The sequence below is a fragment of the Erpetoichthys calabaricus genome, chromosome 2 (assembly GCF_900747795.2).
Source record: "Erpetoichthys calabaricus chromosome 2, fErpCal1.3, whole genome shotgun sequence".
In the NCBI taxonomy this organism is placed as follows: domain Eukaryota; kingdom Metazoa; phylum Chordata; class Cladistia; order Polypteriformes; family Polypteridae; genus Erpetoichthys; species Erpetoichthys calabaricus.
Window position 1 is genome coordinate 234,844,381 of NC_041395.2, and position 23,048 is coordinate 234,867,428.

Genomic DNA, 23,048 nt, shown 5'->3' on the forward strand with positions numbered 1-23,048 from the left:
TGTCCTGAAGCCACTCCTTTGATATCTTGGCTGTGTGCTTAGGGTCGTTGTCCTGCTGAAAGATGAACTGTCGCCCCAGTCTGAGGTCAAGAGCGCTCTGGAGCAGGTTTTCATCCAGGATGTCTCTGTACATTGTTGCAGTCATCTTTCCTTTTATCCTGACTAGTCTCCCAGTCCCTGCCACTGAAAAACATCCCCGCAGCATGATGCTGCCACCACCATGCTTCACTGTAGGGATGGTATTGGCCTGGTGATGAGCGGTGCCTGGTTTCCTCCAAACGTGATGCCAGGCATTCACACCAAAGAGTTCAATCTTTGTCTCATCAGAGCAGAGAATTTTCCTTCTCATGGTCCGAGAGTCCTTCAGGTGCCTTTTGGCAAACTCCAGGCGGGCTGCCATGTGCCTTTTACTAAGGAGTGGCTTCCGTCTGGCCACTCTACCATACAGGCCTGATTGGTGGATTGCTGCAGAGATGGTTGTCCTTCTGGAAGGTTCTCCTCTCTCCACAGAGGACCTCTGGAGCTCTGACAGAGTGACCATTGGGTTCTTGGTCACCTCCCTGACTAAGGCCTTTCTCCTCCGATCGCTCAGTTTAGATGGCTGGCCAGCTCTAGGAAGAGTCCTGGTGGTTTCAAACTTCTTCCACTTACGGATGATGGAGGCCACTGTGCTCATTGGGACCTTCAAAGCAGCAGAAATTTTTCTGTAACCTTCCCCAGATTTGTGCCTCGAGACAATCCTGTCTCGGAGGTCTACAGACAATTCCTTTGACTTCATGCTTGGTTTGTGCTCTGACATGAACTGTCAACTGTGGGACCTTATATAGACAGGTGTGTGCCTTTCCAAATCATGTCCAATCAACTAAATTTACCACAGGTGGACACCAATTAAGCTGCAGAAACATCTCAAGGATGATCAGAGGAAACAGGATGCACCTGAGCTCAATTTTGAGCTTCGTGGCAAAGGCTGTGAATACTTATGTACATGTGCTTTCTCAATTTTTTTATTTTTAATAAATTTGCAAAAATCTCAAACTTTTTTCACGTTGTCATTATGGGGTATTGTGAGTAGAATTCTGAGGAAAAAAATAAATTTAATCCATTTTGGAGTAAGGCTGTAACATAAAAAAATGTGGAAAAAGTGATGCGCTGTGAATACTTTCCGGATGCACTGTAAGTGTTTCTTAACACAACACAGCACAGGAAGTGAAGGATTAGCAGGAGGTGTCCAGAACTGTAAATAAAGAACAAGGATCTGGGGGCCAGCCTGCAAACAGGAACCAGTGCTGTGGTCAAACTGTGGTACTTTGAGAACTCTTTACCATCAGATGCAAATCCCCCACTCAACTCCAAAGCCCTGATCAAATTAGATTGTAAAGCACCTTTAATCAATTCGGGTTTTAACTTCACTTAGTGTGAAATTGTCTACCCAGGTTGTTGTGGGTGTTGACCCAGGCTAGAGTTAACTCCTGTCCCAAGGGGGGCAGAAAGGTGGTGAGAAAAGTAACATGGATATGTGATGTGCAGAGAAATATCATGTGACAGGAAAAACCAAATGTCATTTTAATAACTGCTAGGCTAGAGTTTGCAACTGAATCAAACCATAAGGCAAAAAAAAAAAAAAAAAAACTACCAAAAGACAATAGCAACAATTAGTGACTGATATTTTTAATTATTTAGCAAACACCTTTAATCCAACTCAATTTAGAAAAAATAAATATGCATACAAAACAAGAGAAGGACAAATTTACATGAAAAAAATTATGTACAGCACAGGAAGCATAGCACTGTACAGCGGAAGTAGGTATTGACCCTTTTTGGTAATATGTACTATGAAACTAAAAACAATTATAAATAAAGGCTTAATTAAGTGCTGCTGTGAAAACTGACCCCAGTAGCAGTGTTAAATTGCAGTTCCATGCAATGACCCCAAGAAACCTTTAACTGTACGTGGAAATCCAGGACTGACCTGACAATGGCCCTTGGACAATCTTCTAAAATGGTACTACTACCAGCTCCTTCCACCACAGCTGGATGTCTCAATTGACATTATGTACACTACTCACTCACTCTACTACTCTGCTGAAACAGTCCCAAAAACTATAGTGCAAGAAAATATGCGAAGTACCACCTCAAATTTAAGAAAATTTCATTTATATATATTTCATATATATATATATATATTTCATATATATATATTTCATATATATATATATATATATATATATATATATATATATATAAAGGAGAGTTGGGATCCGTGTGGCTGTGTTTGTGGAGGGACGAAGAGTTGGAGTCACATGATCATCTCCCCTCCCATTCACCTCATTTCATTCACTTCATTTCGCTCCAAGCTGAGCTCCGCAGGTGACGTGGTTAGTCTTTTCTCCTTTACTGATTTACTGTTTAGTAGACACAGTACTTACTGAATAATATTTTTTCCTTTAGTGTTTCTTAGTGTTTAGTAGACGCAGTGTGCCCGGCGGTGTTGCAGTTTAGTGTTACTTTCTACTTCGTTTTTGTACTTTAGTGTTTAATAATAAATAATGATAATTCATTACATTTATATAGCGCTTTTCTCAGTACTCAAAGCGCTAAAATAGTGAGTGATACTTAGCTGATAGCAGTGTAGAAGCAGCACAGCACAATGCAGCCGGTAGGACAGGCGGGTGTGGTAGCGTAGGTGAGCGGCGATAGCAAGCAGCAGGAGGAGGAAGCAGGATTTGGATGTTCCAGTACACAGCCATAAACAGCAACGTTTGGTAATTTCAGGCGTGATCGCCCCAGAGCCATAAGCCAGGTTAGTATGAACATCAGATCAGTTCCGGGTCGTAGAGTACTGTAAGATGAAATGGGAGCAGATCAGCATGCTTTGTTTCCTTACAAACCTCCCATATTTTATGAAGACGCACAGCAACAATTAAATCATACAGATTCTGGTGTATTCTCAATTGCACTTGCTGTGTGTATTTCTTTAGGTATTGACCCAAGTGATCAAGTTTTTACTATTTCTTCAATGCGAAATCAGTTACAAATAATTTTTGTTACTCGACAATTGCTTCCATTCCCTGTCGAAAGTAGCCGACGGGCGACACCAGTTACAAGTATTCAGTGCGTTCAAAGACCTGTACGAAGTACGGCCACTAACACAGTCACTCATAAAAGGGGAGATGACTCGGTGCAGGAAATGGGTATTGAAACTACCTTGGAAGACATGCAATCGACGAGGTGATTAAATGGATCTCAGGAGACGTCTTCTAGGTTGGAAAAAAAGCGCTTGGCTGCCAAAACCATATATATATATATATATATATAATATACACACACACACACACACATATACACATACACATCTATACTAATAAAAGACAAAACCCTCACTGACTCACTCATCACTAATTCTCCAACTTCCCGTGTAGGTAGAAGGCTGAAATTTGGCAGGCTCATTCCTTACAGCTTACTTACAAAAGTTAAGCAGGTTTCATTTCGAAATTCTACACGTAACGGTCATAACAGTCGACAATGTCCACCATGTTAAACTTTCTTATTTATGGCCCCATCTTCACGAAATTTGGTAGGCGGCTTCCCTGCGCTAACCGAAACCGATGTACGTACTTATTTTGGTGGTATGACACCACTGTCGGCCGCCATATTGAACTTTCCAACGGTCTTTGTTACTTAATGGGCCCATCTTCAAGAAATTTGGTACGCGGGTTCCCAACACTAACTGAATCCTACTTACGTACATATATATGTCCATAGCCTGCAGCTCAGTCCACACTCTGAATCCTCCAGGCACTCCTGAGTATAATCTAATTTTGAAGGTTAGGGCACCAATAATGTTACTGAGAAACTTACAGCCACCGAAACTTTGTAACAGCACGAGACTTCAGGTCACATGCTTGCAAAAGAACCTAACTGAGGCAACTATTTTTACTGGTGGTGGCTCAGGGGAGAGAGATTTTGTTCCTCGCATCCCCATTATACCCTCTGATCTCCCATTTGAATTCAAACGCCTCCAATTTCCAGTAAGGCTCTGCTTCGCAAAGACAATTAACAAGTCTCAGGGACAGACCCTACAAAAGCTTGGCATTGATTTGAGGCAAGATTGCTTTTCACATGGCCAACTGTACGTTGCATGCTCAAGAGTAAGCTCAGTGCACAGCTTGGTCATATTACAACCGGAGGGGAGGACTGACAACGTCGTATACAAAGAGATCCTTAACAAATAATTATTGGTACATTTTCCCTCAGTTTATTATTTAAAATTTTAAAGCAGTACTTCGCCGCTGCAAATCGCGGGTATTTTGCTAGTGTATTAAATAAAACACCTCAATGATATACGATATGCTTCCCACGCGGTGCTTTGCATACTTGAAAGCCTGAACAGCACGTATTGATTTTTGATTGTTTGCTTTTCTCTGTCTCTCTCACTCTCTCTGACATTCTCTGCTTCTGACGGAGGGGGTGTGAGCAGAGGGGCTGTATGCACACTGGCCTAGAGGATACGGATGCTCCTCTAAAAAATGCTGAAAGACTACCTTCACATTGCTCCCTTTCTTGCAGCTGCTTTGTCCGGCAGTGCTTCACATACTTAAAAGCCCAAACAGCCCTATTGATTTTTGATTGTTTGCTTTTCTCTCTCTCTCTGTCTCTCTCTGACATTCTCTGCTCCTGACACGCACTCCTTTGAAGAGGAAGATATGTTTGCATTCTTTTAATTGTGAGACGGAACTGTCATCTCTGTCTTGTCATGGAGCACAGTTTAAACTTTTGACTAAAGGGTGTTATTTCATGTCTAGAGGGCTCTAATAATGTTAAAAACGTATTTAAAAGGCTGTAAACAGGTTTTCTATGCTGTAACTGCGAAAATATTCAATTTATAAATAAAGAATCCTACTTCGCGAAAATTAGTTTATCGCGGTAGAGTCTGGAATGGATTAACTGTGATAAACGAGGGTTTACTGTACTGAACAAACCTTTTAACCACATGATCTATTACTATACTTACCTTTTATTATGCTCTCATCTTGCTCCCTGCTTTACACAGCTATAGTTAGATCAGTTCAAAAAACATTAAAATTTAGTAAACTATTAAAATAAATAATACAAATGAAAATTTTTAAACTATGATTTTCTTGGTATCATAAGCGGGACATATCTGTTTTCAGATTTGCTTAAAACTGAAGTTTCAGATTTTGTTCTGCAACAGCATTATGCATTCCAAATTGATTTTTTTTTGTACATCTCACATCAAGGTGGATCATGTATATGTACACAACAAAATGAAACGAAAAGCAATTTGCAAAATATATTTAAATGACAACCAAAGTGGACATTCCCAAAAATATATAATTCTCCATACACGAGTAACCCGGAGGCACTGAAATATACTTGTGCTAGTTATGAATAGTTTTGGAAGAGAAAGATACAGGAGGCATCACATCACCACCACAGTCCCAAAGCATTTCTACATTGCTCACATAGTGTCCTATGAGGAGTTTGTATGCACTCCCTGTGCTTCTATGGGCATTATCCTACAGTATAAAACAAATACTTTTATATAAACGTACTCAGTGTGAGTCAAGTTCAAAGTCGACAAAATCATGCCACAATGAAAAAGTTATCTGTAATGTGTGTTTCAAGTAAATAAAAATATCACAAAAAAATGTATTGTTCCACCAATGAGTATTTCAGACAGGTATTAGTGTATGCTTTTTGTCCATACCGACATTTCTTATTTTCATGGGGGTTAAAAAAACACTTCTAAAGAAGGGGAAAAGTAAGTACAGTACAATCCCTCTTAACTGGCCTCGCATTAACCGGCCGAAGGATTAACCGGCCTGTTAAAATAAAATTTAAAAAAAAATATTTTTTAATCCTGAGTTCTTCTTTGTATTGTATGTATGCACTTCCCTCTTTCCTGGAAGGTGAGAGGGCTCCTATTTTCAGAGTGATGTCCGTTTACATATTCCTTTATGAATTTTCCACAGTGCCTTCTTCTATCTACCTGGCTGCTCCACCGCTTCTCTGATTGGGCTTCGCAACAGGGAAGTCGCCTTACATGCAGGTGCAGCTGCCTTCCACACTGGTCCGGTAGCCCTCTGATCCCTGGCTACGTCGGGCTCCATTCGGATCAAGACTTGGGTTCTTTCCACAGCGGCCAGGGCGCTCACGCTGGGGCTAAACCATCCCAAAGCCTCCACGACTGCCGCTGCCTTTCGACTGCCAGTCGTCTTCAACACTGGTCACTCCAGCTCTGTGATCACTCAGCTGGAGCGACTGCTTTCTTCAGCCCCACCAAGTGTCGGTCAAACACTCATCTGCAGGGGTTCACCTCCCAGCTGCCTGCCTTTGCTCCATCGAATCTGCTCTCGCTCGCTCGCTCGCTCTCCTGCACCAGCTTTCCTCTGTCTGCTTCCTTCTCCATTAACCTCCCGTTCTTTCCTGTTCTCCCCCTAGCACTTCTATTTATCACAGGGACAATTACGGATGCAGACAACTCCTCACCTGTGCACTTAAGCTAGGATCACCAGCATCACAAATTCCAATGGGAACCGATCGGCCACACATACTCGCTAAGCCGCGAGTGCGGCGATTATTTATTTAAAAAGTGGCCTTTTTTGACTTGTGCTGTGGACCCGCTACACCACACTATTCAGTTGTTGTATGAGAAAAAAACCCGTGTGCGAAATCGTGGATGAAGCCTTGTGGATATGGTTTCTTCAGGAACGTCGAAGAGGTACAGTACATACTTTATTTTCTACATGAAAACAGGTATGCGTCGGATTAACCGGCCACAAAGGCAACCAGCCACGGGTCCTGTCCCGAGGTGGCTGGTTAAGAGGGATTGTACTGTAGGTCTATTTCAGTAATAATTTTTGGTGAAATGTCACACAAAAAGCTCTTTTTTTAATAGTACTGTTGCAGTATTAGGTAATACCATAAAAACATAACACAACAGTAGACATTTTTTTAAAAAGGAGCTATTTAATCAAGGTAAAAAGACAGTTAAAACAAAAAAAAAAAACAGCATTTTAGAGTTTTGCAAACCATTAAGTAATTTCCATTAATTATTTCTGTTAACCAATAGTATGCAGTCTATAAACAAATTAAACATACACACAACAAATGAGTATATTAGTTTTCTATGCCACAGTCAAGAAAGACGCATGCTAGACTTTAACAGCAAAAGCCTATTCATTACCACAAGATTTCAGGCATGAAAAAGTAACATCGCCTTGTTGAGATACCAGACAAGGTCAGTATATTTTACCAGATGTTAGTACCAAGATAAGCTGAACTTGTGACACATGTATATATACTTTCTAGGAGGCTCTCCCTACAGTGGGAAATTGGCATGATCTTCATCAGGTTAATTCTTTGATGCTTACTACAATTAATTGTTGGATGGTAGATGCGTTCACAGATACGTTAAGGCATATGCAACAAAATCCTTTTGTTTAAATTAACAGGCTCTTTTGTTGAATTTGGTTTTAATTCAAAATTTGACCAGATGGTGCAGGTTGTGTTCAGATTTTTAATAAGTTCCTTGTTGCCAGCCATTTCTATTTGGCAATGCACACACAATTTAAGACACAGTTTCAACTATAGCAATCGCCACAGAATCCACAATATAGTATAATATCACATCACAAAAAATATTGTGACTATTACATTTTAAACTATTAACTATTGCAATTCAATTTCACAATATAGAATGTTACATTAGTATTTCAAATTTGAAATTTGCAGCTATGATTAAGTACTCAGAAACGAGAAATGTAGCAGAAAAGTGACAGACTCATGGGTACTAAAACTCATGATAGCAGAAGTATTTCTACATATACAGATTAGCACAGTAAAAGCTCAGTATCACATTACTTCAAGAAGTCATTTTTTTCTTCTTTCATAATTGCTGCCCCCAATTCCCCCATGCAAGAACTCACCTACCTGGGGCACACAAAGAGATCTGGAATCGCTAGTAAACTTGCAAGAAGAGACCTGCTTCCTATGTATAAATAATGACACAACACAATCTTACACAGAATTCAGCACTATAAATTCCCACTTTCTGAGCACAGATTAAGGAGATGCCTGAATTCACTTAAATTCTATTGCTACAAGTAAAATAATTACATGAGTTGCCATGTGGAATAATGGGTTCACGGCTAAGCGGCAACAGTCCATTTTTAAATAAATAATTAAACAGCCAGCTCAATCTCAGTGGGTGTGCACGCTTGCATGGCTCCAGGAGATTGTTGGGATTGAGAAAGAGCACACCTGCATGTGATGTTGTGTTCTGTCTTAATTGCTTCATTGGCTTTCTGCAGTTCACGATCGAGGTACTGTGCCTGCAGTGGAAGATAAAAAGGAAGCCAGCACGGCAGAATAGTGGAAGAAAAAAAAAGGGAATAACAAAAGGAAAGAGAAAAGAGAGAATGGGAGATTAAAAAGACAGAAGAGAGAAGCAGGCAGGAAGACAGGAGAATGACAGTTCAAGAGTGAACGAGTGAGCGAGAAAGAGGAAGCAGGAAGCCAAGAGTAGGCTCAGGGCTGCTGAAGTGGATCACTCTGGCTGGGCGGTTGAGGGAAACGGCGTGATGCGGTGCTGGATGGTGCAACTCATGGCTCAAGTCTGGGAAGGGGGCAGGAGTTGGCGAGGTTCAGGTGAGGAGCCCTGTTGGAGCCATGGATAGTAGGGACCCAAGCCAGGGTTCAGATGGGCAGCCATGCTGGGAACCATGGAACAACAGGGATTTTAAAGGGTAGACTTTTTCCCTAGGACTTTAACCTAGTTTTAAGAGTTTATTTATGAATTTTTTGAACCTCCACAGCACTTTGTTTTATGGATTATTTATTTATGGAATATCTAAACACTGATTTATTTGGACACTCTGATTTTGATTGTTGGGTATTAATAAAAGCACTGTTACACTTTGGTACCTATACCTTGCTATGTGTGAGTGTTCTCTTTTACCTGGGTCATCCGTTGGTTATGTTATTGACAGTGGTGGGTTTGAGAGGCTCCGGAAGGACCCAGTAGCACAGAGCCAACCCGCACCGCCACATGCCATGACTCCTCCTGAGAGTCAACCACTGACTATTTAAGTCAGTGTTGGAATGTGACGATATACTGTATATACTCAAGTATAAGCCGGCCCGAATATAAGCAGAGGTACCTAATTTTACCTACAAAAACTGGAAAAACTTATTGACTCGAGTATAAGCCTAGAGTGGGTAATGCAGCAGCTACTGGTAAGTTTCAATAATCAAAATAAATACCAATAAAATTGCCATACTGTACATTAATTTAAATCTTTAAAAACAAGCCGGGTGCATTCCTTAGCTGTCTTCTCTGCCTTATGCAGCCAGTCCACCCTCTCTCTCGCACTGTATGTGTGTGTGTTTCTCTCTCTCTTGCGTGTGTCCGTCTGTCTCTCGCTCGCAGCGGGACCTGACTCGAATGTAAGCCGAGGGTGACGTTTTTCAGCACATTTTGGGTGCTGAAAAACTCGCCTTATATTCAAGTATATACGGTAGCCAATTCTTCATGGCCATTTTTGACCCCTGCAGCAAAGTATCACTTTTCTATTTTGCCAATTCATGTGAAGCTCAAGAAAAGCCGATTGTCTTTAGTATAATGGAGAAATGTTTGGACACTTTTCCATTACCACTGAATATTCAATTTATTCACAACAGAAAATCACCAAGTTTAATTATACAAGGTGTTTCAACAAAACAAAGACTGGATCATCAGCAAAGAAGCTCTCCAAGATCCAAATTTATAGACATTGTCATAACAAAAAACACTTTCATTTTGTCAGCAAATCAATACAATGTAAGGTTAAAGTGACCTCTGACAAAGCCTTATAAACTTGACATTAAATTATGGGGGAGGGGGGATCCAACTATAATCTAACATGGCTGTGTAAGATCACAGAAAGCACTGCAACCCAAAACATTCCATAAGTGCCACTACTGGGTAATCCCACAGAGAACATCTATTATATACACAAATATGGCTTCACTATTGTATTTATTGATAAACATGACTACATGTTTATGCCTTGAGTGAAAAACATAATTATAGTCTTGTCAAAGATACAATAATAAATAATAGCAAAATGAAAAACAAGGGTCTACATAGCTGTGAGCAAATATGCAGAAGAATTAATTACACAAATCTGGTTGGGTTAGTTTTACTAAAAGACATTAGTCAACTGATCAACAAGTTTGACTTTCTTTCCCTAGCAACTCTCTAGCCGGTATGCAAACACAGATTGCAAGAGTTGAACTGGATCACACACTGCCTCCATAAGTAAGCACCACCCATAAAAATCAAATCAAGATAAGACACTTCCATGTGAGTAGATGACTTATTACTGTGATCTTAAAATGTGGGTTAGTTGTCAGATAATGAGCAACCAATCCCACCTTGGAGAAGAGAATTTATATTGGGCAATAGGATGGATGGATAGATAGATGGATAGATAGATAGATAGACAGATGGATAGACAGACAGACAGCATTAAGAAGATAAGGAAGGCATCTGATAACTGGCAAAGAACAAATGTACATGTGTTAGTAAGTCACCTGGAAAACATACAAAATTAATACAGTACATCAAAATGTGAATTTCCCATTGGGATTAATAAAGTATCTACCTAAAATGTTTTTCTACTGCAGGACTTAAAAACCAAGGGCAGAGAACTCTTAAGTTAGAAATAAAATATATTAAAGCATCAATTAAAAAAATAAATAAAAAAATTACATGAAAAACAGGAGTGAGTGACATAACAGTAATCATTCAGTAAAATAAAATGATTTAATAGAAAGGTTAAAATGCCTTAAAGGAGGGAATTCTGCATATGTACAGTGCATCCGGAAAGTATTCACAGCGCCTAGCTGTGAATTCTACACACAACACCCCATAATGACAGTGTGAAAAAAGTTTACTTGAGGTTTTTGCAAATTTTGGAATAAGGCTGTAACATAACAAAATGTGGAGAAAGTGATGCGCTGTGAATACTTTCCGGATGCACTGTATAGTGCTGGGTGGTATGATCAAAATTCTGTATCATGGTATTTTTCAAAATTATATCGTTTTTTCACGGTATTCAACGGTAGTTTTTTCCCCATGCGTGGGTGGATGTTAACCACATTTTCCACTGCAATTACTGCAGTAGACTGGCTATGAATAACCTATTCCACTGTCATGAGAATTGTACATTTTACAAAAAAACATTATAATGTGCACACAAGTATTAATACAGGTTTGCATGGCCCAATAAAGTTTTCAAGGGGGTGGCACTAATGAAGAGAAGGAATCCCATTGCAGGACAGTCAAAATATAGACCCTTTTTATTTAAAACATTTTGCAAACAACTTAAACTATAATTTTGACAGCATATTTTTAACCACCCAAAGAGGCATTTAGACTTAGTAAAATATCCAGAGGTGCTTGTCAAAAGTTGTATTGCACTGAACATGTCTTAGAAAAGGAATAAATAGTAAATATTTTTTTGTAAATCAAATACACTTTCTGTTAATGTTAACAATCTCCACTGACTTTTTAAACAACTTTACTATCATTAAACTGCATAGTATTTAAACTAATAAATAATAACAATAAAATAAATAATAGTGCAACTTCCAGTAATAATACTACTACTTCAAGGCTTCAAGCCCATGTACATTACACAGTATTCACCAAATAAAAATAAGATAAAGTAAAACAAGTGTAACTTGGTGATGACATCTTTACCAACTGAACCATCATTAAGGCAAATTGCATGGTGGACTGGCTGCCTGGCTGTCTTTGTGAGACAGGTGCGTAGGGGTGACCATTGCAATGAGACGCAATATGGTTTGTACCTCGTGTCATCATAAGTGTCTTTCATCCCAGGCGAACGTTGGCATGGGTGCATAAGCTACAGGAACGTCTTCAGGACCACGATCAGCTGATGCCAGTACCTCACTTTCGTTTTCAACCTCCATCTCCAGATCACTTGCATCAAAATCGGAGTCCAACAAATCAGAGTCCGATTCAGCAATAATACGATAATACGAAAAAAGTCATCCACTGATTATTTTGCTTTGAGCATTCACTTTGGTATCTCTCCATATGCCATTTTAGAAGCGGTTTGCTCTTCACTATTTACGCACACGCAGGGAATCGAGGTCAAATCAACAAAGGTAACTTTCCTTCTAGCAAAAGTGTATCAAAAAGCAATGTACCAACAAGATCACCAATTTCTATCAATCGCTAGCTAGACTGAGACATCTCACGACATGGGAGTTTCCGGCAAAATACTGTACTGCATCACTCGGATTACTCGGCCCACAGAAACGTTTGCTTGCCGCGCCAACTTGAAAATTTGTATTTTACACAATTTTATATAAATTATCATCTCGCTTTCTACATCGTTACTTCGAAAAATCTAGGTTGAACCATAGTAAGAGGGGACTGATAATAGAGATAACAGAAATCTGATTATACACACATTCATTGTACATTTCTTATTACTACGGTATGTTTTAACTACCATTACTTAAAATAGTTTATCATTTTAATAACTATTACATACCTACGGCTGTGTGAAGCCTGTATCCAAAGCACTGGTACACAAAGCATGTTTGCGGCTAAGGTGGTGCAGCAAATTGCTCGTGTTGCTGCCCCTGGCGACAACTTTAGCTATACAGCATTTGCAGTAAATAGTTGTTTTATTTTAAAAGGTCGGTTGTGGGCCAAAGTATCTCCAGACAACAAACATGGCTCCTTTTTTCAGCAAAAATTTTCCTGTGTCATCATGCTTAACTTTATTGTCTGCTATAGCTTCAGTTTCTGACTGTTCTCTATTTTCACCGCTCAATACCTTCACTAACGCATGTAGTCCGTTGCATGCGTGTTTAGCGGTGTAGCAGTGAAAAAGGTCCCCCCCTAAACAGTTTCCCGCTGCACCTCGTTCCAAACATTGTTTAGGCTATTTAAACTGGTGTTGGGGTATAAGAAAAATCTCTATCATAACAAAAATAAAATCAACTGGGCAAACCAACTGAGGAAGCATGTACCAGAAGTAAAAAGACCCATTGTCCAAGCAGAAACCCGCGAAGCAGCGAAAAATCCGCTTTATATATTTAGATATGCTTACATATAAAGTCGGAGCGCGATATAGCAAGGGATTACTGTATATACATATATATACATACGCATATATACATACATACATATTATATATATATATATATATATATACACACATATACACACACACATACATATATACACATATACATACAGTACTGTGCAAAAGTTTTAGGCAGGTGTGAAAAACTGCTGTAAACAAAGAATGCTTTCAAAAATGGAATGGAAGTGTTAATCATTTATTTTCATCAATCAACAAAATGCAGTGAATGAACAAAAGAGAAATCTAAATCAATTCAATATTTGGTGTGACCACCCTTTGCCTTCAAAACAGCATCAATTCTTCTAGGTACACTTGCACACAGTTTTTGAAGGAACTCGGCTGGTAGGTTGTTCCAAACATCTTGGAGAACTAACCACAGATCTTCTGTGGATGTAGGCTTCCTCACGTCCTTCTGTCTCTTCATGTAATCCCAGACACACTCGATGATGTTCAGATCAGGGCTCTGTGGGGGCCATACCATCACTTCCAGGACTTCTTGTTCTTCTTTACGCTGAAGATAGTTCTTAATGACTTTGGCTGTATGTTTGGGGTTGTTGTCCTGCTGCAGAATAAATTTGGGGCCAATCATACGCCTCCCTGATGGTACTGCATGATGGATAAGTAACTGCCTGTATTTCTCAGCATTGAGAACACCATTAATCCTGACCAAATCTCCAACTCCATTTGCAGAAATGCAGCCCCAAATGTTCAAGGAACCTCCACCATGCTTCACTGTTGCCTGCAGACACTCATTAGATAGATAAGATAGATACTTTATTAATCCCAAGGGGAAATTCACATACTCCAGAAGCACCTTACGGATACAAAAAACAATATTAAAGATTGATAATAATGCAGGTAAAAAACAGACAGTATCTTTGTATAATGTTAATGTTTACCCCCTGGGGTGGAATTGAAGAGTCGCATAGTTTGGGGGGGGGGGGAACGATCTTCTCAGTCTATCAGTGGAGCAGGACAGTGTCGCTGAAGCTGCTCTTCTGTCTGGAGATGACACTTTTTAGTGGATGCAGTGGATTTTCCATAATTGATAGGAGCCTGCTAAGCGCTCGTCACTCTGCCACAGATGTCAAACTGTCCAGCTCCATGCCAACAATAGAGCCTGCCTTCCTCACCAGTTTGTCCAGGCGTGAGGCGTCTTTCTACTTAATGCTGCCTCCCCAGCACACAACCGCGTAGAAGAGGGCGCTCGCCACAACCGTCTGATAGAACATCTGCAGCATCTTATTGCAGATGTTGAAGGACGCCAGTCTTCTAAGGAAGTATAACCGGCTCTGTCCTGGCATCAGTATTGGCAGTCCAGTCTAATTTATCATCCAGCTGCACTCCCAGGAATTTATAGGTCTGCACCATCTGCACACAGTCACCTCTGATGATCACGGGGTCCATGAGGGGTCTGGACCTCCTAAAATCCACCACCAGGTTCTTGGTTTTGCTGGTGTTCAGGTGTAGGTGGTTTGAGTTGCACCATTTAACAAACTCATTGATTAGGTCCCTATACTCCTCCTCCTGCCAACTCCTGATGCAGCCCACGATAGCAGTGTCATTGGAAGTCCGATGTATATAGGCTGAACAGGAACGGAGAAAGTACAGTCCCCTGTGGCGCTCCTGTGTTGCTGACCACAATGTCAGACGTGCAGTTCCCAAGACGCACATACTGAGGTCTGGCTTTAAGATAGTCCACGATCCATGCCACTAGGTATGAATCTAATCCCATCTCTGTCAGCTTGTCCCTAAGGAGCAGAGGTTGGATTGTGTTGAAGGCGCTAGAGAAGTCTAGAAACATAATTCTTACAGCACCACTGCCTCTGTCCAAGTGGGAGAGGGATCGATGTAGCATACAGATGATGGCATCCTCCGCTCCCACCTTCTCCTGATATGCAAACTGCAGAGGGTCAAGGGCGTGTTGAACCTGTGGTTTCAGGTGGTGAAGCAGCAGCCTCTCCAGGGTCTTCATCACATGTGATGTCAGAGCAACAGGCCGGAAGTGATTCAGCTCACTAGGACGTGATACCTTTGGGACTGGGATGATGCAAGATGTTTTCCAAAGCCTCGGCACTCTCCCCTGTTCCAGGCTCAGGTTGAAGATGCGCTGTAGAGGACCCCCCAGCTCCAATGCACAGACCTTCAGCAGTCGTGGCGATACTCCATCTGGACCCGCTGCTATTGTTGTACCGCTCTCCAGCCCTTCGACAAACAAACTGCCTTCTGCTACAGCCAAATATTTCAAATTTTGCCATTTTTCTGCACCCCAGTTCCTATGTTTTCATGCATACTTGAGTCACTTGGCCTTGTTTCCACGTCGGAGGTAAGGCTTTTTGGCTGCAACTCTTCCATGAAGACCACTTCTGGCTAGACTTCTCCGGACAGTAGATAGGTATACCTGGGTCCCACTGGTTTCTGCCAGTTCTGAGCTGATGGCACTGCTGGACATCTTCCGATTTCGAAGGGTAATAAGCTTGATGTGTCTTTCATCTGCTGCACTGTTTCCTTGGCCGACCACTGCGTCTACATTGCCCATTTCTTTGTGCTTCTTCAAAAGAGCTTGAACAGCACATCTTGAAAGCCCAGTCTGCTTTGAAATCTTTGTCTGGGAGAGACCTTGCTGATGCAGTATAACTACCATGTGTCTTGTTGCTGTGCTCAATCTTGCCATGACACGAAACTGTCTTCCACAACCTCACCTTGGCAGCAGAGTTTGGCTGTTCCTCACCCAGTTTTAAGCCTCCTACACAGCTGTTTCTGTTTCAGTTAATGACTGTGTTTCAACCTACGTGTGACATTGATGATCATTAGCACCTGTTTGGTATAATTGGTTGATCATACACCTGACTATAATCCTACAAAATCCCTGACTTTGTGCAAGTGTACCTATAAGAATTGATGCTGGTTTGAAGGCAAAAGGTAGTAACACCAAATATTGATTTGATTTAGATTTTTTTGCTCACTTTGCATTTTGTAAATTGATAATAAACAATTATTTATATTTCTGAAAGCATTCTTTGTTTACAGCATTTTTTCACACCTGCCTAAAACTTTTGCACAGTACTGTATATATACATACACATACATTACTATATATATTAATATATATATATATATATATATATATATATATATATATATATATATATATACATATATACACACACACACACACACACACACACACACACACACACACACACACACACAGTGGGGGAAAAAAGTATTTAGTCAGCCACCAATTGTGCAAGTTCTCCCACTTAAAAAGATGAGAGAGGCCTGTAATTTTCATCATAGGTATACCTCAACTATGAGAGACAAAATGAGAAAAAAAATCCAGAAAATCACATTGTCTGATTTTTGAAGAATTTATTTGCAAATTATGGTGGAAAAAAGTATTTGGTCAATAACAAAAGTTCATCTCAATACTTTGTTATATACCCTTTGTTGGCAATGACAGAGGTCAAACGTTTTCAGTAAGTCTCCACAAGGTTTTCACACACTGTTGCTGGTATTTTGGCCCATTCCTCCATGCAGAACTCCTCTAGAGCAGTGATGTTTTGGGGCTGTCGCTGGGCAACACGGACTTTCAACTCCCTCCAAAGATTTTCTATGGGGTTGAGATCTGGAGACTGGCTAGGCCACTCCAGGACCTTGAAATGCTTCTTATGAAGCCATTCCTTCGTTACCCGGGCAGTGTGTTTGGGATCACTGTCATGCTGAAAGACACAGCCACGTTTCATCTTCAATGCCCTTGCTGATGGAAGGAGGTTTTCACTCAAAATCTGACGATACATGGCCCCATTCATTCTTTCCTTTACACGGATCAGTCGTCCTGGTCCCTTTGCAGAAAAACAGCCCCAAAGCATGATGTTTCCACCCCCATGCTTTACAGTAGGTATGGTGTTCTTTGGATGCAACTCAGCATTCTTTCTCCTCCAAACACGACGAGTAGAGTTTTTTTCATCTGACCATATGACATTCTCCCAATCCTCTTCTGGATCATCCAAATGCTCTCTAGCAAACTTTAGACGGGCCTGCACATGTACTGGCTTAAGCAGGGGGACACGTCTGGCACTGCAGGATTTGAGTCCCTGGCGGCGTAGTGTGTTACTGATGGTAGCCTTTGTTACTTTGGTCCCAGCTCTCTGCAGGTCATTCACTAGGTCCCCCCGTGTGGTTCTGGGACTTTTGCTCACTGTTCTTGTGATCATTTTGACCCCACGGGGTGAGATCTTGCGTGGAGCCCCAGATTGAGGGAGATTATCAGTGGTCTTGTATGTCTTCCATTTTATAATAATTGCTCCCACAGTTGATGTCTTCACACCAAGCTGCTTACCTATTGCAGATTCAGTCTTCCCAGCCTGGTGCAGGTCTATAATTTTGTTTCTGGTGTCCTTTGACAGCTCTTTGGTCTTGGCCATAGTGGAGTTTGGAGTGTGACTGTTTGAGGTTGTGGACAGGTGTCTTTTATATTGATAACGAGTTCACACAGGTGCCATTAATACAGGTAACGAGTTGATGAAAGAGGAGCCTCTTACAGAAGAAGTTACAGGTCTGTGAGAGCCAGAAATCTTGCTTGTTTGTAGGTGACCAAATACTTATTTTCCACCATAATTTGCAAATAAATTCTTTAAATATCAGACAATGTGATTTTCTGGATTTTTTTTTTCTCATTTTGTCTCTCATAGTTGATTTATACCTATGATGAAAATTACAGGCCTCTCTCATCTTTTTAAGTGGGAGAACTTGCACAATTGGTGGCTGACTAAATACTTTTTTGCCCCACTGTATGTATGTATATATATACACACATACATACACATACATACATACATACAAATACATACTGTACATATATGCATATACACATACATACATACATACTATTATATATATATTTTGTCACGGATGACTGGGATCATTACCTGGCCGGGATACACACACATATATTACATATATACACATACATACTATATACAAATACATATATATACACATACATACATACATACATAATTAATATATATATATATATATACACTGTATATACACACACACATACATATTGTGAGACTTTGCCGGACACCACCAGTCGGAGACCACATCTTTATAAAATGCACACGTTTATTAAACATTAATAAACACAGTTCCACACAGCACACAATGCACACAGCAATAATCCAGCAGCGCTTCCTGGTGTGGCGGAAGTGCTGCCCTTTGAACCGGAAGCACTCCGGGCGTCCCTGGCAGGTTCCTCTGCAATCTTGCCGAGTGTGGCGGAAGTAACAATATCCGGGTCTCCAGAGGCTTAAAGCGCCCCCTGGCAGTGGCCACAGTTCCCAATGGGTCAAAGTCTCTTTGTCCCTTTCCCGTGGTCCTCTTTTAATCAGGGCGGCTGCCCCCTTGCACCCCAGAAGCTGTTATTGTCCCTTTCCGGTCCCTCCAGGCATCCCGGCCAGGTAATGATCCCAGTCATCCGTGACAATATGATTATATATTATATATATATATATATATATATATATATATATATATATATATATATATATATATACACATATATATATACATATATACACACACACACACATACAGTGCATCCGGAAAGTATTCACAGCGCATTACTTTTTCCACATTTTGTTACGTTACAGCCTTATTCCAAAATGGATTAAATTCATTTTTTTTCCTCAGAATTCTACACACAACACCCCATAATAACAACGTGAAAAAATTTTGAGGTTTTTGCAAATTTATTAAAAATAAAAAAACTGAGAAATCACATGTACATAAGTATTCACAGCCTTTGCCATGAAGCTCAAAATTGAGCTCAGGTGCATCCTGTTTCCCCTGATCATCTTTGAGATGTTTCTGCAGCTTAATTGGAGTCCACCTGTGGTAAATTCAGTTGATTGGACATGATTTGGAAAGGCACACACCTGTCTATATAAGGTCCCACAGTTGACAGTTCATGTCAGAGCACAAACCAAGCATGAAGTCAAAGGAATTGTCTGTAGACCTCCAAGACAGGATTGTCTTGAGGCATAAATCTGGGTAAGGTTACAGAAAAATTTCTGCTGCTTTGAAGGTCCCAATGAGCACAGTGGTCTACATCAGGGGTAGGCAATCTCGGTCCTGGAGTGCCATAGTATGTGCAGGTTTTTGTTCCAACCCAGTTCCTTAACGAGAACTCAATTATTGCTGATGAAGCACATATTGCTTAAGTGACATTTTAATGCTTCATTTTAGTGGTCTCGCTTGTTAAGGTTCTCCAACCTTAATTGCTTATTTCAATCTTAAAGTGCTGCATTCAGTGTTTTAATTGCTCCTTATTAGCAATAAGATGTAAAACAGGGGTAGGCAATGTCGGTCCTGGTAAGCCGCAGTGGCTACAGGTTTTCATTCCAACCCAATTGCTTAATTAGAAATCAATCATTGCCAATCTCAGACCTTATTTAATTTTATGGCTTGTTAGTCTGTGCAATGTAAGGCTTTTATATCGTAGATTTTTTTCCTTTCCAAGGATATCATCCAAATGATTTGAAGCCTAAAACAGATCATTTTCAGTCTGTCACATTTTTCTATTAAGTGTTTTATTAAATCAAACCGTGCATGATGAACACACACAGATGGAATTGGAAAAAAGCTAGCTGGAGAACTGCTGGCTGCTTTGTCTTTTACATCTTATTGCTAATAAGGAGCAATTAAAACACTGAATGCAGCAGTTTAAGATTGAAATAAGCAATTAAGGTTGGAGAACCTTAACAAGCGAGACCACTAAAATGAAGCATTAAAATGTCACTTAAGCAATATGTGCTTCATCAGCAATAATTGAGTTCTCGTTAAGGAACTGGGTTGGAACAAAAACCTGCACATACTGCGGCACTCCAGGACCGAGATTGCCTACCCCTGGTCTACATCATCCGTAAGTGGAAGAAGTTCGAAACCACCAGGACTCTTCCTAGAGCTGGTCGGCCATCTAAACTGAGCGATTAGGGGAGAAGGGCCTTAGTCAGGAAGGTGACCAAGAACCCGATGGTCACTCTTGTCAGAGCTCCAGAGGTCCTCTGTGGAGAGAGGAGAACCTTCCAGAAAGACAACCATCTCTGCAGCAATCCATCAATCAGTCCTGTATGGTAGAGTGGCCAGACGGAAGCCACTCCTTAGTAAAAGGCACATGGCAGCCTGCCTGGAGTTTGCCAAAAGGCACCTGAAGGACTCTCAGACCATGAGAAAGAAAATTCTCTGCTCTGATGAGACAAAGATTGAACTCTTTGGTGTGAATGCCAGGCGTCATGTTTGGAGGAAACCAGGCACCGCTCATCACCAGGCCAATACCATCCCTACAGTGAAGCATGGTGGTGGCAGCATCATGCTGCGGGGATGTTTTTTAGCGGTAGGGACTGGGAGACTAGTCAGGATAAAGGGAAAGATGACTGCAGCAATGTACAGAGACATCCTGGATGAAAACCTGCCCCAGAGCGCTCTTGACCTCAGACTGGGGCGACGGTTCATCTTCCAGAAGGACAACGACCCTAAGCACATAGCCAAGATATCAAAGGAGTGGCTTCAGGACAACTCTGTGAATGTCCTTGAGTGGCCCAGCCAGAGCCCAGACTTGAATCCGATTGAACATCTCTGAAGAGATCTTAAAATGGCTGTGCACGGACGCTTCCCATCCAACCTGATGGAGCTTGAGAGGTGCTGCAAAGAGGAATGGGCGAAACTGGCCAAGGATAGGTGTGCCAAGCTTGTGGCATCATATTCAAAAAGACTTGAGGCTGTAATTGCTGCCAAAGGTGCATCGACAAAGTATTGAGCAAAGGCTGTGAATACTTATGTACATGTGATTCCTCAGTTTTTTTATTTTTAATAAATTTGCAAAAACCTCAAGTAAACTTTTTTCATGTTTTCATTATGGGGTGTTGTGTGTAGAATTCTGAGGAAAAAAATGAATTTAATCCATTTTGGAATAAGGCTGTAACAAAACAAAATGTGGAAAAAGTGATGCGCTGTGAATACTTTCCGGATGCACGGTGTATATATCTCACACACACACACACATATATATATATATACACAGTATATTACATAGTTTACTGTCAAATAATGCAAAGAGTATGCGACACGTGTTACGACCTTATTTGGGCTCATCAGGCGTACACACTCCACTGCACCCCTTGCGGGGATTGAACCTCAGATGTCAGCGTCAGAGGCAAAGCCCCTTTAAGTTGCGCCACTGTGTGTGGTTCGTTTATTTGACAGCCTGGAGATCTACATTCATAGCATTCGTAGTCTGAAACACAATCTGATTATCTGATAGGTAATCACCCATACAACGCATCAAATAAACGAACCACATGCCGTAGTATATATATTATACACACACACATATATATACATACATACATACACACATATATATATATATATATATATATCTCTCAAATGTGGCACATGGGTTAGCAGTAGTAATGTCTTGTGCTGATTATGATTTAATTTCACACTATCATCAACAACTTTGTTCAAGGTTTTGCTCCAAATGGTAAGGATAAGGACAGCTAAAGATTTCAAAAGTGCTTTGAAATGCATAATGCAACTCAGTTTCCACAACTCAACTACATTTTTAGATAACGGAGTTTAGCACAGAGTGAACTTAAGTACTGTAGAGGAAGATTACATGTAAACAATGAATTAATTAAATGCAAAATTAATACAAAATTAAATGCAAAATGAATACAATGTCATGCATTTTAAGTTACAGCAAGCTCATTTCACCACTGAACTTACAACTCCATTACTATTTTAAACATTTATTGAGCAATTGACTATTCATGAAAGGGAAGGAGTAAGAGGACAAGAAAGTCCAATGGTATTTTAAGCTGGATGTGAACTGGAAAATGAAGAAAAATGGTGCAAGCCTAGGTCTACCCGTTGGACAAGCAAAAATAAGATCTAAAAGGGCAGGTTAGAGGAACATTAAAAAGGCAAAGCTTTAGTTAAGTAAAGAGCATAACAAAACACCATAGTAAACCGCTTAAGAAAAAATATGGCCAAAAACTAGGCCTAGTGATGAGCAATTCCTTGGAGTCAGGAGTTAGTTTTTACATAATTAAAAGGTAAACTGAGCTGAAAGCAAGTCTCAGGTACTATCTCCAGCTAAAGAAAGGTTAGTTCATGCAGCAACAAATCTAATAAGGTGCAAGATCAAGGTCAGCCATCGATTTACTGGATCACAGATATTCTCAGTCCTACCAAGTCAACTCAAGCTTAGTCTACATTAACATGGATACATCATATGTTTATTTTGGCCTACCATCCATGATGAAACTGCATTTTTGACAACTGAAAACTAATTTTTTCAAATATGCTCCCCCAAAATGTTTAACTCTGGAAAAGACAAGTCTTGTACAGCGGTGTGGATGGGGAAAAAAAAAACTCTAAGGTATTGTCGTATCTTCAGGCACTGACTTCCAGGTTTTGCTGCAATAATGCACTTTGCAAAATTATCTTTACTGGGGTGACAGCTCCTTCCTAACTCCTCTGTATCAGCTGACCTGTACTACACCTTGAAACACTTTAATATTTCACTACATTTACTTTAGCTAGACTCCAAGTCTACATTTTTGATGGCTTTGACTACTTTAAACTCAAGTGTAACCTTTAAAAAATGTTATATATCATCTGTCCAGACAAAGTAGTCCAGTTTAGAGCTTATTTTCAGGCGCTGCTCGTTTTCCTCATGTTTCAATTTACTTAAAGTTTGTTCTGTAAATAATCAACTCTTGATTGGGCTAAGCCTCAGAATCACCAAAAACTATACTAATAGACATCTCTTGGATAGGGGAGAAAAAC

At 40.4% G+C, this 23,048-nt stretch overlaps 1 protein-coding gene across 5 annotated transcripts in view; it reads right to left on the bottom strand.

The window, feature by feature from the left end:
- The window catches only part of fam53b (family with sequence similarity 53 member B), a 207,610-nt gene that overhangs the window by 176,308 nt on the left and 8,254 nt on the right, over positions 1-23,048 (bottom strand). The window contains exon 1 of one of the 5 annotated variants that reach the window (XM_051922862.1): positions 7,954-7,968. The exons of the other annotated variants lie outside the window; for them this stretch is intronic. The gene's annotated coding sequence lies outside the window, so the exon portion shown is untranslated. Of the gene's footprint in view, positions 1-7,953; positions 7,969-23,048 lie in introns of those variants that run through there. 5 annotated transcript variants of the gene reach the window in all.